This window comes from Labrus bergylta, chromosome 10, assembly GCF_963930695.1.
Source record: "Labrus bergylta chromosome 10, fLabBer1.1, whole genome shotgun sequence".
Classification (NCBI taxonomy): Eukaryota; Metazoa; Chordata; class Actinopteri; order Labriformes; family Labridae; genus Labrus; species Labrus bergylta.
The window spans coordinates 9208191-9220303 of NC_089204.1; positions in this window are offsets into that span (position 1 = coordinate 9208191).

Sequence of the window (12113 nt, forward strand, 5' to 3'; positions counted from 1 at the left end):
GACTTTCAGTCAACCTAACAACAGGCAAAAAGCTTGAGCTGAGGTGGGTTTTAAGCCTATTCACAAACAGTTGCAACGCACACTGTCACTCAGTCAGGACCGCCATACTCTTTTTTAATAATAACTTGGAAATGGAAGAGTTATAAATGAATCACCTAAATCTGTGCAGTGTGTGCCGATAAAGACATGAACTACAGTAATAAGACCAAAATGTTACACATGTTCATTTATGCTGTCAAAATGGACATTTTACTATGGGGTGTGTTTGGGACTCCCAGTTCTTTTGGAGCTCAAGCAGACACTCAATGAACTGCAGTTTTTTGAACTTCCACATTGGCTTAATTTTTCAAGACTGGAGGTTGCCACTTGGGCCGCACGCACACACAACTCATCTCACATCCCCATCAGGCTTCCACCTGCTTCATCAGCTGCGTGTGTGTGTGTGTGTGTGTGTGTGTGTGTGTGTGTGTGTGTGTGTGTGTGTGTGTGTGTGTTTGGTTTAGGTGGGTGGCTCTTAGTAGCCGCAGCCAGCTTTGAGAGGGTAATCCATCTCCATCACTTAAATGATTATCCCCATTAATCTGCTGTAAAGTAATAAAGTAAACACCATGCCCTCCTCCCCCTCACATCCCACTCCTCCTCCGCTCTATAGATGCAGGTTCATTAAGTCTTTAGTACATTAATACGTCTTCATGTCCCCCTACCGTTGCTATCACCTGGTGCTCAGGGCCCCTTGAGGCCCCAGTGTCTCTCTCTGCAAGAGAACGGGAGAGGAGAAAAAAGCTGCTGCTGGTGTGTGTGTAAGAGAGAGAGAGAGACAGAGAGAGACAGCGTGTGTGTGCCTGTGTCGACGAGTCTCCAATGTGTCTGAGTGTGTGTTGACATAAGGGAGAAAGAATCAAGTGTGTGAGCGTGTGTGTCTTTGTCAGAGTGTCACTGAGTCGAGGTGATGAGCTCAGTGGATTTAATTTTGCGGTGCGGGACTCAGATGGCCTCAGCAGTCGCCACGGTAATTTGCCTGATCAGGTTAGAGAATCATTGCTGTTGGTGATCAATCATCCGGGTTGTCACGGTGACTGGGGGCACATTCTGCAAGGAGTCGCTTGTAATTGGTGTTAGATTGATGTGGCCATGTTTCTCCAGCATGTCGAACAAAAGTTTGGTCAATTAAAGGTTGTTAAAATTACAACCCCTCCTGCACGCCCACATGCACACACACAGACACACACAGGTTTGAGATCCTTGTGCTGTGTCTGGGTGGGAGGATGACAGGACGGGTGCAGGCTGAAGTGGAGACAGGGAGCAAGAGGAGGATCTGTGTGTGTGTGTGTGTGTGTGTGTGTGTGTGTGTGTGTGTGTGTGTGTGTGTGTGTGTGTGTGTGTGTGAGAGAGAGTGATGGGACAGTAAGACACCAGGAGGTCTGGTCTTTTTTAAACTCTGACACTGTTTATGTTGTTCAGTGTTGCCCTCCTGCCTCTACTTATTACTGACTCAAACATATCGTAAGTCTATCACAGACACACAATCACACTCAGACACATAACCATGCACATGCTCACATAGAAAGACAGTGGGAGGTTTGTGCCTCACATTAATCATAAAAGTTATGTATGGTGTAAAAATGTTACTAGTCATTAGCTGACCCCCAAGTTGTCTTACACATAAATCATGAAAATAATGTCACATGCTGTTTAATTATATATTAGCTGCTTTAAGTTCCAGCTCAAAATTGATAATAATGATGATTGCAGTAATAAACTTTAGAGTGCATTTCAAGTCAAATTAACAACTTTTAATCTTTACCACTGAATCAAATGAATGGCACTTTGTTAGAATCAAATAATGGGCTATTTGGCTCCATGTTTTTAAGACTATGGTAAAACCTAATATAAATATTGTCTTTACTTTATTAAACTTGGTGATACAACCATGACCACTGAAGGTAGCAGTGATGTCAGCTTGCAGCCTGATTGCTATAATAGACCGATTGCTTTGAAGAGATGAGAAACATGTGTTTTTTAAATTTAAAATCCTTTAAAATCCTTTAAAATTAAAAAGATATTTTAGGGCCATTACTGTTTCTATTAGATAAGACAGCTGAAGAGAGACAGAACATGCTGGGAGGAGAGAGCAGGAGATGACATGCAGCAAAGGGCCAAAGTCTTACTCGAACCTGCGGCCGCTGCAATGAGGACAGCCTCAGAAAGGTCAAACTACATTTTTAAAATCACCTATCAAAAAAATAACAATGAAAGCAGAAAAATTATTGGGAATTGGGAATAATAATACAGAATACAGTAATATCCAAATTTATTTGAACGTTTGTACTAAAAGAGTATTTTCTCTACTATGACAAGCGTTCAGAAAAGAAACATTTCAGACATCCTTGAGACCACCACTGAACCCTGGAGAGTTGAAAACTGCATACGGGGGCACATAGTTTGGAAAAGCACTTCTTCCAAACCAAGACTCAGTTAAGAAAGTCCAATTTACTGGTGTAGAGAAAATCATATATTGTAAAAGTTTTATGAGCTAGAGACCTAATATTGAGAGGGCACAGCTAACAGGAGAAGCATTTATCTTAAGTAATTATTCTTAATGTGAAACTGTAAAGAACATACGATGCACTCTTCTTGAAAACTTTGAAGGCCCAAACAACAATTACTTGATCCGGTGATCCACAGACTCAGGAGTGGTATTCCTGGTAGTCCCATTTTTATAGACACAGGGCGAGATATAATCCTGTTGTGAAACCATAAGAGAGGAAAGCAAAAATTAAAGCAAAGACAAGGCATTTGTTATAATTATAAATAGGGGAGGATGCAAGTTCAGAGAAAATTACCAACCCGACATGCGATGTAACTATAAATGGCTTCATCTGCATTTACAATTTATTTGCGAGGACCTTAAAGACCAGCATATCTGGTGTGGATTCATAAGATAGAATCCTGCCAAAGTCTAATTAGGAAGTAGGCTGCTCAAATTATATCACTGAACACATGGGTTGGACATGATGGTAAAGCTGATTCCGGTCCGGAATGGTCTGTATATGTTTTGCCCACAGAAGGTAGTCAGATTGAAGGCACCCCTCATGGCCATGGTTTTGGACGCCCCTTGGTTTGCCAGATATGAGACCAGTTATCCCAGCAAACCAACAGATGTTGCAGCAAAGGAAGCGGGCACGCAAACTGGTTCAGATATGACTGTTTCTAACCGACCTAAAAAGCCTCAGCCTTTTTCTAATGAGCTCCAAGACCAGAAACGTGGTAAAACTAGGATAAATATGGAGATAGTCAACCAGCAGGTGCATCAACTCTAGGGAGTAGGGGGCTGGGGTGAGACAGCTCACTCCAATGTTTTGACTTTGGACTGCAGTACCAATTTCAAACGCTTCTTGTTAGAGTTGTTTAAGTTCTTCAAAACTCAACTTTTCTTTCTAACAAAATAAGAGATATTTTAAACTGATCTTTCTATCCCCTTAAACCTTTGGAACTCCTCTTAATGAGCCCAGAAAGTATCTGGTTCTATGTGAATTTCTGTTACAAAGACAAAAAAGCATGCATTGTCCATGTTTTTGGAGTGTACTTTCCAGGTTGAGGTTAAGGGTTAGGAGCTATCTCATTGGGTAAGTGTGTTTCTCCAACTTCCTGTAACTGGTCGGAAGCTCTTGCCTGCATGCCTCTCAGGCCTGTCACACTGGGAGATATTTATGAGCTGGAAAGCCCAAAGTTCACATACACACAGCTAGCTAACTAATGCTCGTCCATAAATATAAAGTATGCAAAAATGTGATGTGGTTCCTTTGGCCCAGCTGCAGCATCCACCTGGACTAAATCAATCAGTGTAAGAGGGATACAATGAATCCATGTAATTAAATATAACTTTGCCAAACTATCACATTTCCCCCTACTATAAAAATGTTAAAAACTAGGCCCAGCTACATATTAGTGTGCTGTGTCCAAATCATTACAGGCATGAGTTGTGTTATTAGAAGCCTGATCTTCATGTTCACCTTGGAGAAGTTTGAGGGTGGCATGAGAGTAGCAGTGAAGACTCTTGATGCAACATAAAATAGCATCTTAACCTGAGTTTGAGTTGTAGTTTTCAAAGTTTGACCTGAAAACGTTAAAAAAAAAAACAACACAAAAATGTGTTTTGCTACATCTGAAATTTCAAGAACTTTGGGGTTGAAGAAATGTTATGTGCTGGCCTGGAACTATTTCTTGAAGAACAGCAGTGTATTAATCCACCTAATTCCTTTGATGACGAAGATATTCATCCACAGAGGGAGCTGCTCAGTAACTCCAGCTGGCTGCTGGATGGCAGTGTTGTGTCTAACACCCGTCTGTTTACTAGTTTGTTGCTCCTCTCGTCCTCAGTGGCCTCTGATCCGGGCTGACCTCAGGCTTACTTGTTGTAGTTCAGGACAGTCCATTAAGCCAATTAGGGCTGACCTTTGACCTCAGGGGAATGAGAGAGTGGGACAGAGGGAAGATGTAGTCATACATGCCGCACACTAAAACACACACACACACTTTCAACTCTCACCTTCTTATCTGTTAGTTAGTTTCTTCTCTCTGTCTCTGCTTTGCTACACTCACCACTTCAGTTTTTGAGAGGCTTAATTCTGCTGTCTGAATCACTGACACACACACACGCACACGCACACGCACACGCACACGCACACGCACACGCACACGCGCACACCCACACACACACACACACACACACACACACACACACACAAAACACACATAAATACATAAATGTACGCAAAACACACATTTGTGTGAGTTTCTATGCAAGACTTACTGTTTGCAAAAAGTTGATCTGGGTTTATTGTCACATGCTGCTTATTCTGCTGTATAGCTCACTGATGCCACATCTGTGAATAAACTGTTTAACTGAAAACCATAGAAACCACAACCTTCCTCTCAAAAGACAATGGAAGACCAACAGGGCCTGCTGCCCTTGAGTTTGTCAGTTTGATTGCATCTTAATGAAGTGACAGAGTAGCTCTTGGCTAGACTCCGACAGATCTGTTAAAACTGTTAAGGGAGGAGAGGAGGGGCCGATCATTACAGGATACACAGCAATTAAGTTAAAAGGCAGGAAAACAAAGGTAAAAACCAAAAGATAATTCAGCAGTCACTCAAAGATGAGAGTAGAAGATAAAAGGGATGAAGGGAAAGAGAAGGAGCAGCGTCAGTTACTGCAGCTCAGTTCTCCTCCCTGGGTGAAGCTGGAGGACGCCACACCTCCATCTGATCTGAGCACGTCATTAAAGCAGCAACACACACCCCTGGGGCTAACCAGGCACCAGCCAGTCTGTTATTCCAAGTGTGTGAGTGTGTAAGCTTTTTTTTGCCTGTGTGTGCATTGTTTTTGTCATTTTAACTTCATTTTAGCTTCAGCTTTAACTGATTTTCTGTTAGGTTTTTCATTGTTTAACCTTTAAATGGCTGACTTGTCCTGCAAGACTACAAAATATTTGTTTTACTCGTATGTCAAAATATAAGCAGTAATACAATTTATCTTCTGTCTACTATCTATGGGTGGAATTAACTGGCAAAGTTTGAGACTCTCACTACTGAGTAATAAATTATTATTAATTATTTTGATAGGACTTTTGGCCCATAATCAATCACAGTCAGTTTGGTGTAAGTCAGTGGGACTTGAAGCAGCTGAAGATGTGAGACAAAGGAAACAAGTTTTAAGGAGTCAGAAGGAGAATGACACAAGTTTGAATCCAGCAGGATGATCCCATCTGTCCTGAGGGAGGCAACGTCCCCCAGCTGCCCGTACAGAATGGGTGGATGAGAACTGGAACCCAAAATAATCACCACTCATCCAATCCAAACCAGCACAGACGGCAGGAAGCATGCACTCGACCCACAGAGCCGTGGAACAGGACGGAGACACCCACAATGCATTGGAAGGATGGCGGGGCCTCAGGGTGCTGACAGGGGCTACCGTTCCACCGGACACAGTCCACCTGTTGTGTGTGGGTGTGGGTGTGTGAGTGTGTGTGTGTGTGTGGGGGGGTATGCTGAACGGTATTCAGATATAAATCTAAGTTTTCTTGATTGACTACTGTGCCTTTAAGCACCATCAATTCATAAACCCTGAGTGAAACAAATTAGCTTTCTTTTGAAAAATTGGAAATAAAGTATAGGAGCTGCAAAAAGTGTTTCACCATTATCTTGATGTAAAAGCTGAAGTGTTTACATTCATATAGGCTACCAAGTTATTCTTATATATTCTTTAAAATTGTAATTATAATTTCCATACCCTTATGTCTTCAAGAATATATTCCCAAAGATAATCTCGTCCAAATTGAATCTTTTTGTATGTTTGGCTATTATCATAATATATCAATAAGTATAACCTCACAGTTCTGCTTCAAGTTTCTGCTGTACTCTGATAATCCAGTGCAGCACTACAGGACCTGTATTAGTCAACAGAATTGTATACAGGTTAATAGAATCAAAAAACGAATTAAAAAAAGAAAGCTGATTTGGGATGGGATTAAGAAGATATATCTAATTCCCGTCTTGTTTTTAGTTTGAGCAATTCTCTTTCTGTTAAAGCCTTTGTATACCTACACAGGTGTTTTAATCATTTTGGCTGTTTAAACCAGGAAAGGATTGTTAATAGGTGGAGCTATGATGAGAATTTATCATGTTATGAATTCTAAACACCAACAAGTATAATAAAGGACTTGAAGTTCTCTTTCCAAAAATGTTTCTTCTTAATTAACAATTTAGCTGTCAGTCAAACAAACTTGGACGTGCCCACCTATTGAGCAAAGTCTGATCACGGTCTCAATCACCAACACCTGTGAGAATGTATAAAGGCTTTAACAGAGAGGTGGCAGGGTTTATGAGCAATATTATAGCCATTCAGCAGGATGAGCTCTTAATCTTTTGGCTTCACTCCTAGGTGACTGTTTGCTTTACTCAGTCCATCTTAATATACAGTCTATGGTTGGGAATAATACATGAAACTGTTAAAACTCCAGACAGAGAGATAGAGAGACAGATAAATAAAAACACCAGACAATGACTCACTGTACTGGATTTTAAAGCAGTTGCGTTAGTTATACAGTAAGTTAGTTATGTTCAATGTCTTCTTTTACACCAGGGATTTTTATGCATTATAATGCACAATATTAGCAATTTAAAAAAATTAATTACATGTAATACCATGTACAATACTCACTGTTATCCTTTAAATTCACTGTCATAATAACTATTACACTCACTATGTACAATTGTGTTTAATCTAATGTGCTATTACAATTGTCTAGTACAATTTATCATTTCAAATTGTACTGTTAATGTAAAGAGCAATAGCACACTTTTAAGCGCTGTGTCTGCATTTAGTCCTAGTCCAAATTATATTTTATATTTCACTCATATTTGATTTGAATTTTGGGACTATGATTTTGAAACAGTTTGTTTGACACAAGAAATCCCTTCAAGAAAAACAAAGTCAGAGAAGTTCTTCAGCTCAAACACAACATTAGTCTGCTGTCAGTGTTCCACCAAGAATCATGATGTACATTAGGGAGGAGATTAGCCATATACTTAGCAGAACATTTCAGTTCCATGATTTCACACACAAAGAAATTCCTATGCTCGCTAAAATGGCTTTCTGTTGTGTAACTTGTCCTGCATCCTCATGGTGGGATTTGCTCACAGTGACATTAGACTGATGTTTTCTTTGTATGTCTTGTGTAATAGATTGTGTTTGGTCTGAAAAAGGACTTTTCACATTGGATTCTATGATGGACTGTAGTTTTGCAGCACTGTTGTTGTGTCTATCTGACCACAGCTCTTGTGACACATGTTGCCCTAATTTGTTGCCACAACTTTGCAGGGTTGATAGATTGAAAGCTGATAACAATGATGAATGTTTGCCCGTTTTACATTTTTTGGAGCCTTTATAATGCATTTACAAACTTTAAAAGTTTACTGTTTTTGTATTTTTAGGGGGTTCTATGGTATTGTGTTAAATTGTGAAAAGTTTAATATATTTATTTAGAAACATCATCATCCCATTGTTTTTTTTGTTTTTTTTATATATATATAATTTGTAGCTGATCATGCATATGTTACAAGAAAGTTGTAACTTTTATGAAGCTGTTAATCATTGTGTATACATTTTGTTATACATCCGTAATGTCCTACAGGACTTACTCTCAAGTCCACACATTTAGGCTGTATAAATAAACTTTATTCAGCTGTTAAAGGGACAACTTCAAAAAATATTTTTATTTTTATTTTTATTTTTATTTTTATTTTTATTTTTATTTTTATTTTTATTTTTATTTTTATTTTTATTTTTATTTTTATTTTTATTTTTATTTTTTATTTTATTTTATCTGGAAACATGGAAAACAGTGAACTGAGTGAAATTAATTGGGAGATTAAAATGGCATTTAGATAAAGTGGGAGTAAAGAATTTATGACATGGATCCATGTTGACCTGGAAACAGTGTGGTGGGGTCATTCCCAATAAAGGCCTGGTTATGTTTTAAAAAATGAAATTAATGATAGTTTACTTTTTAAGGGGACTCACATGGCAGCATCAAGACTTCGCATTAAGATCTCAAGAAACTTTTTCCAAAACAAATGGTGGAGTGTCCATTCAGCTTTCAGTCAGTTTGAGTGATTGGTCCAAACATGGATCTTCCCTTGTACAAATTCACACAGCAACCCACGTCTGAGATCATACAGAGAAGACGTTTCTTCATCAATAGCTAGAAGTTTTATCTTCCGCTCTGAGAGCACAGGCCAAGAATCAAACATTCTCAGTTTCATTCCCATTCTTTCACAAAGAGCCAACAAGTCCTCCCATCAGCCACTCTGTCCTTTCTACCGGAAGAGGTCAACAACACTGAACCTGGCTGACAGGAGGCCTTATATGGGAAAAGTAGGGATGATGTGGGTCAGTGGGTTTATTAAGGCAACATAGAGAAAGTACATATAAAGAAAATCAAGACAGCAATGTTTAAGGACAAGAGTCTTCAGGGAAGAAGGAACAAAGTTTTGAAGGATACAAATTGTTACAACTTTGTGTTATCTTCAGGTGTCCTGTTGGCCTATATGTAAAGGAAACCAGAGTTTCTTCTCTGTTTCTGTTTTTGTCAAGGTTTTCTTCAGCCTTTTAGTTTATGGAAAATCCGCTGTGGCTTACATACTTCTTTTAACTTGTATTACAATTATCCGTGTTCATTTGAGAAATGTTGTAAGTGACTAATTTAGGGAATAATTTTGCCTCAAGTCCTTTTTAGTCATACTTTTTTTGCAAATATAATATTTGAGCAAATGTTTTGTTCAATATGGTAAAATTAGGTGGTAAAATCAGATACCGTTATGTTCTAGTGTCTTAAAAACTTAACATTTTGAGTACATTTTAATTGTGTTACAATAACATTAGTTCACAAAATAACACAAGTTCTGAATAAATGAAATAACAATACTGATTTATGTTTTTAAAGTTAATGATATTTGAAAGTCTGTTTATAGTGTGGCTATCAATCAGGCAACATGTACAATGAACATATATAAAAAAAAAAACATCCACACATGTGAAGAATATAATATTTAATTCAAGCAAATGTTAGATCATGCATAATGTTTACTTATTTAATAATTACACGTTCAACCAACCCATTTACAACAGCAAACTCTTTCAGCAATTCCTTCCGTATTTCTCCAAGGTTTACTGCTACCTTAAGGTGAGGTTTGTCTGTTTTCTCTTGGACTCACTCTTTCCCTTTCACTCTCTCTCTACATTTGCTGACTGCTCTTCATCAATCACCTGAAAATGGGATTTTCTGGAAGTCCTTGACATTTAGATGATAAGTGTGCTGATAGGGAGCTGTCAATCACACAGCAGGAAGGAAAACAGAAGCCCCCTGACTCAGAAAGGACTTTCACAGTACAAACCACAGAAGCCGAACCAAGAAGCTACTTCTTTCATAAAATTTTTTAAAAAAAGTTTAAACTGGGGATCAGACTGAAAAATACCTATGCACTAAAGCACAGTATGGGGAATCAGAATGACAGAATATAAAGGTTTACCTTAATGTTGGGGGGAATCTAATTTCTAATCTAATTGAAAAGTGAGTGAACACCTAAAGACACATTAACCAGTCGTGCTGTTACTGCCAAGAAAAATAACGTATCCTGGCTCTGCGTTATAAGGTTATATTAACAGATGTCCTTACAGTAAGGGGTCCAAGCAGTGATGCTCCCTTATTTTGTACAGTTGAAGATAGCACCCAAACTCCCTGACTTTAACAGATGGGTTGCATTTTAATCCCACTACTCTGGAAAATTTGACGACACTCATTAACCACAAAGTGACGCTGAAATGATCAATTTAACCTATACAGAAAAAAGTTTGCTCTAGAGTCAAATTTGTTTTACATTTAACTGCTCAAGTCTTTTGCACAGTGTCTTCTGCCTCAACATTGTCCAATTTTGCCATTTTTCTTCAGTTTTCTCAAAATCCTATTTATGACATCTATTCATTGTTGAGTTCTTTCTGTAGGTTAGTCTGTTTCAACAAAAAAGTCAAAAGCTGTTTTTTATCAAAGTACCTTTAAAAGGCTTTACATATAGTTCATTTTCACTGAAATTCAAATGCAACATCTGCTTTGAAAATAATCATTTCTGTTATTGGCTATTTTAGTTTCACTTGAAATAGGAAACATATTTTGTTTATATGACTGGAATTTATTAAGATATAACTATAAGAATTTTATCATTTCGTTTGTTTATTTTTGATTAATTGTTGAAATTGTGCATAACCTTGGATTTGATCTGACGAGAGTTGAAATGCATTATTCATTTTATCTCGATCTGAAAGATTTTGTATATTGCAAAACACTTCAGGGTGATTTATATTACTCCGAATTGGACTGTAATGGACTGGCTTCACTGATGAGAATGAGAAGCCTGCATGTTTCATGAATATGGCCTTTGAAAACACTGTCACCTTCCAGAGGGCTTTGTAAGTTTATGATAGTAGGCTACAGCATAATACTCACTGCCAAAGCTCATTAGTACCCAGCTTTGCGTACCAGTCCATACATACGACTACATAAGGGGTCAAACTCTTTCCTTGAGTATCCTTTGTGAGTATAATAAGTTGCAATAGGTTGCCATCGTTGTTTCTGTTCAACCTTGGTTCCTGCTACCCAGGTCTTGTTCTGTTAAACCCCAAACAAGACATCTGAAGTTCATCTCTTGCTTGAGTAAGAATGTATGCTTCAGGTTTAAGAGGATATTTCTTGTTCAGTCGAGGAGTGTTCAATTTATGGTGACCAGGAAGTTGAAGGAACCCCTGAAGAGCATCTATTCCCTCATGTCTAGAACATTTCAAAGTGCTTCAGACAAAATATGGAGTATTCGGCTTCTCACATTTCTCCCTAATGTGACACCGACGCAGGGGGAGGTTTGACAAATGCTCACTGATGGCGTCCAACATGATCAAAACAGCTTGTTTCCCTGGCAATATTTGTGTCTATACTTAAGTCTACAACCAGGTATATGTGCATGTGTTTCCTCTTGAGAGGAAAGAGAGATAATATGGGGATCATGGAGTAAGTAACTAAAACAACAGGATGATCATTCACTTATCTCTGTACCTCAGAAGCTCATACTATTATTTCAGAGCTGACAGAGAGAGTCAGAATTAACTTCTGTCAGTCTCAAAGTCCAGCAGCATCCAACTCCCTGCACAGACACACATCAGACAGGATCAAGCTGCATTCAGGGCAGTGGAAAAGACTGAACAAAGCTTTAGCTGACACTGATTAAGACCGGACATGTTGCTATGACAACACCTAAAGTCAACTTGTCAAATTTCCCTTTTATAAAAACATGTTTTATCATAGTACTTATTGAGTTGTTATAATGGGTATTTTGTAAGTAAAACACACTTTTAAGTTGTTCCTCATAAAAGCATGTTTTTCTTTTATTAAGACTCATATTGATATAACCAACAGAAGGTGAGTGAAAACTGCAAGCATGTTCTTATCACCAAATATCACCAATCTTTATTTGTAAAGCACCAATTTAAAACAAATGTTATCTCA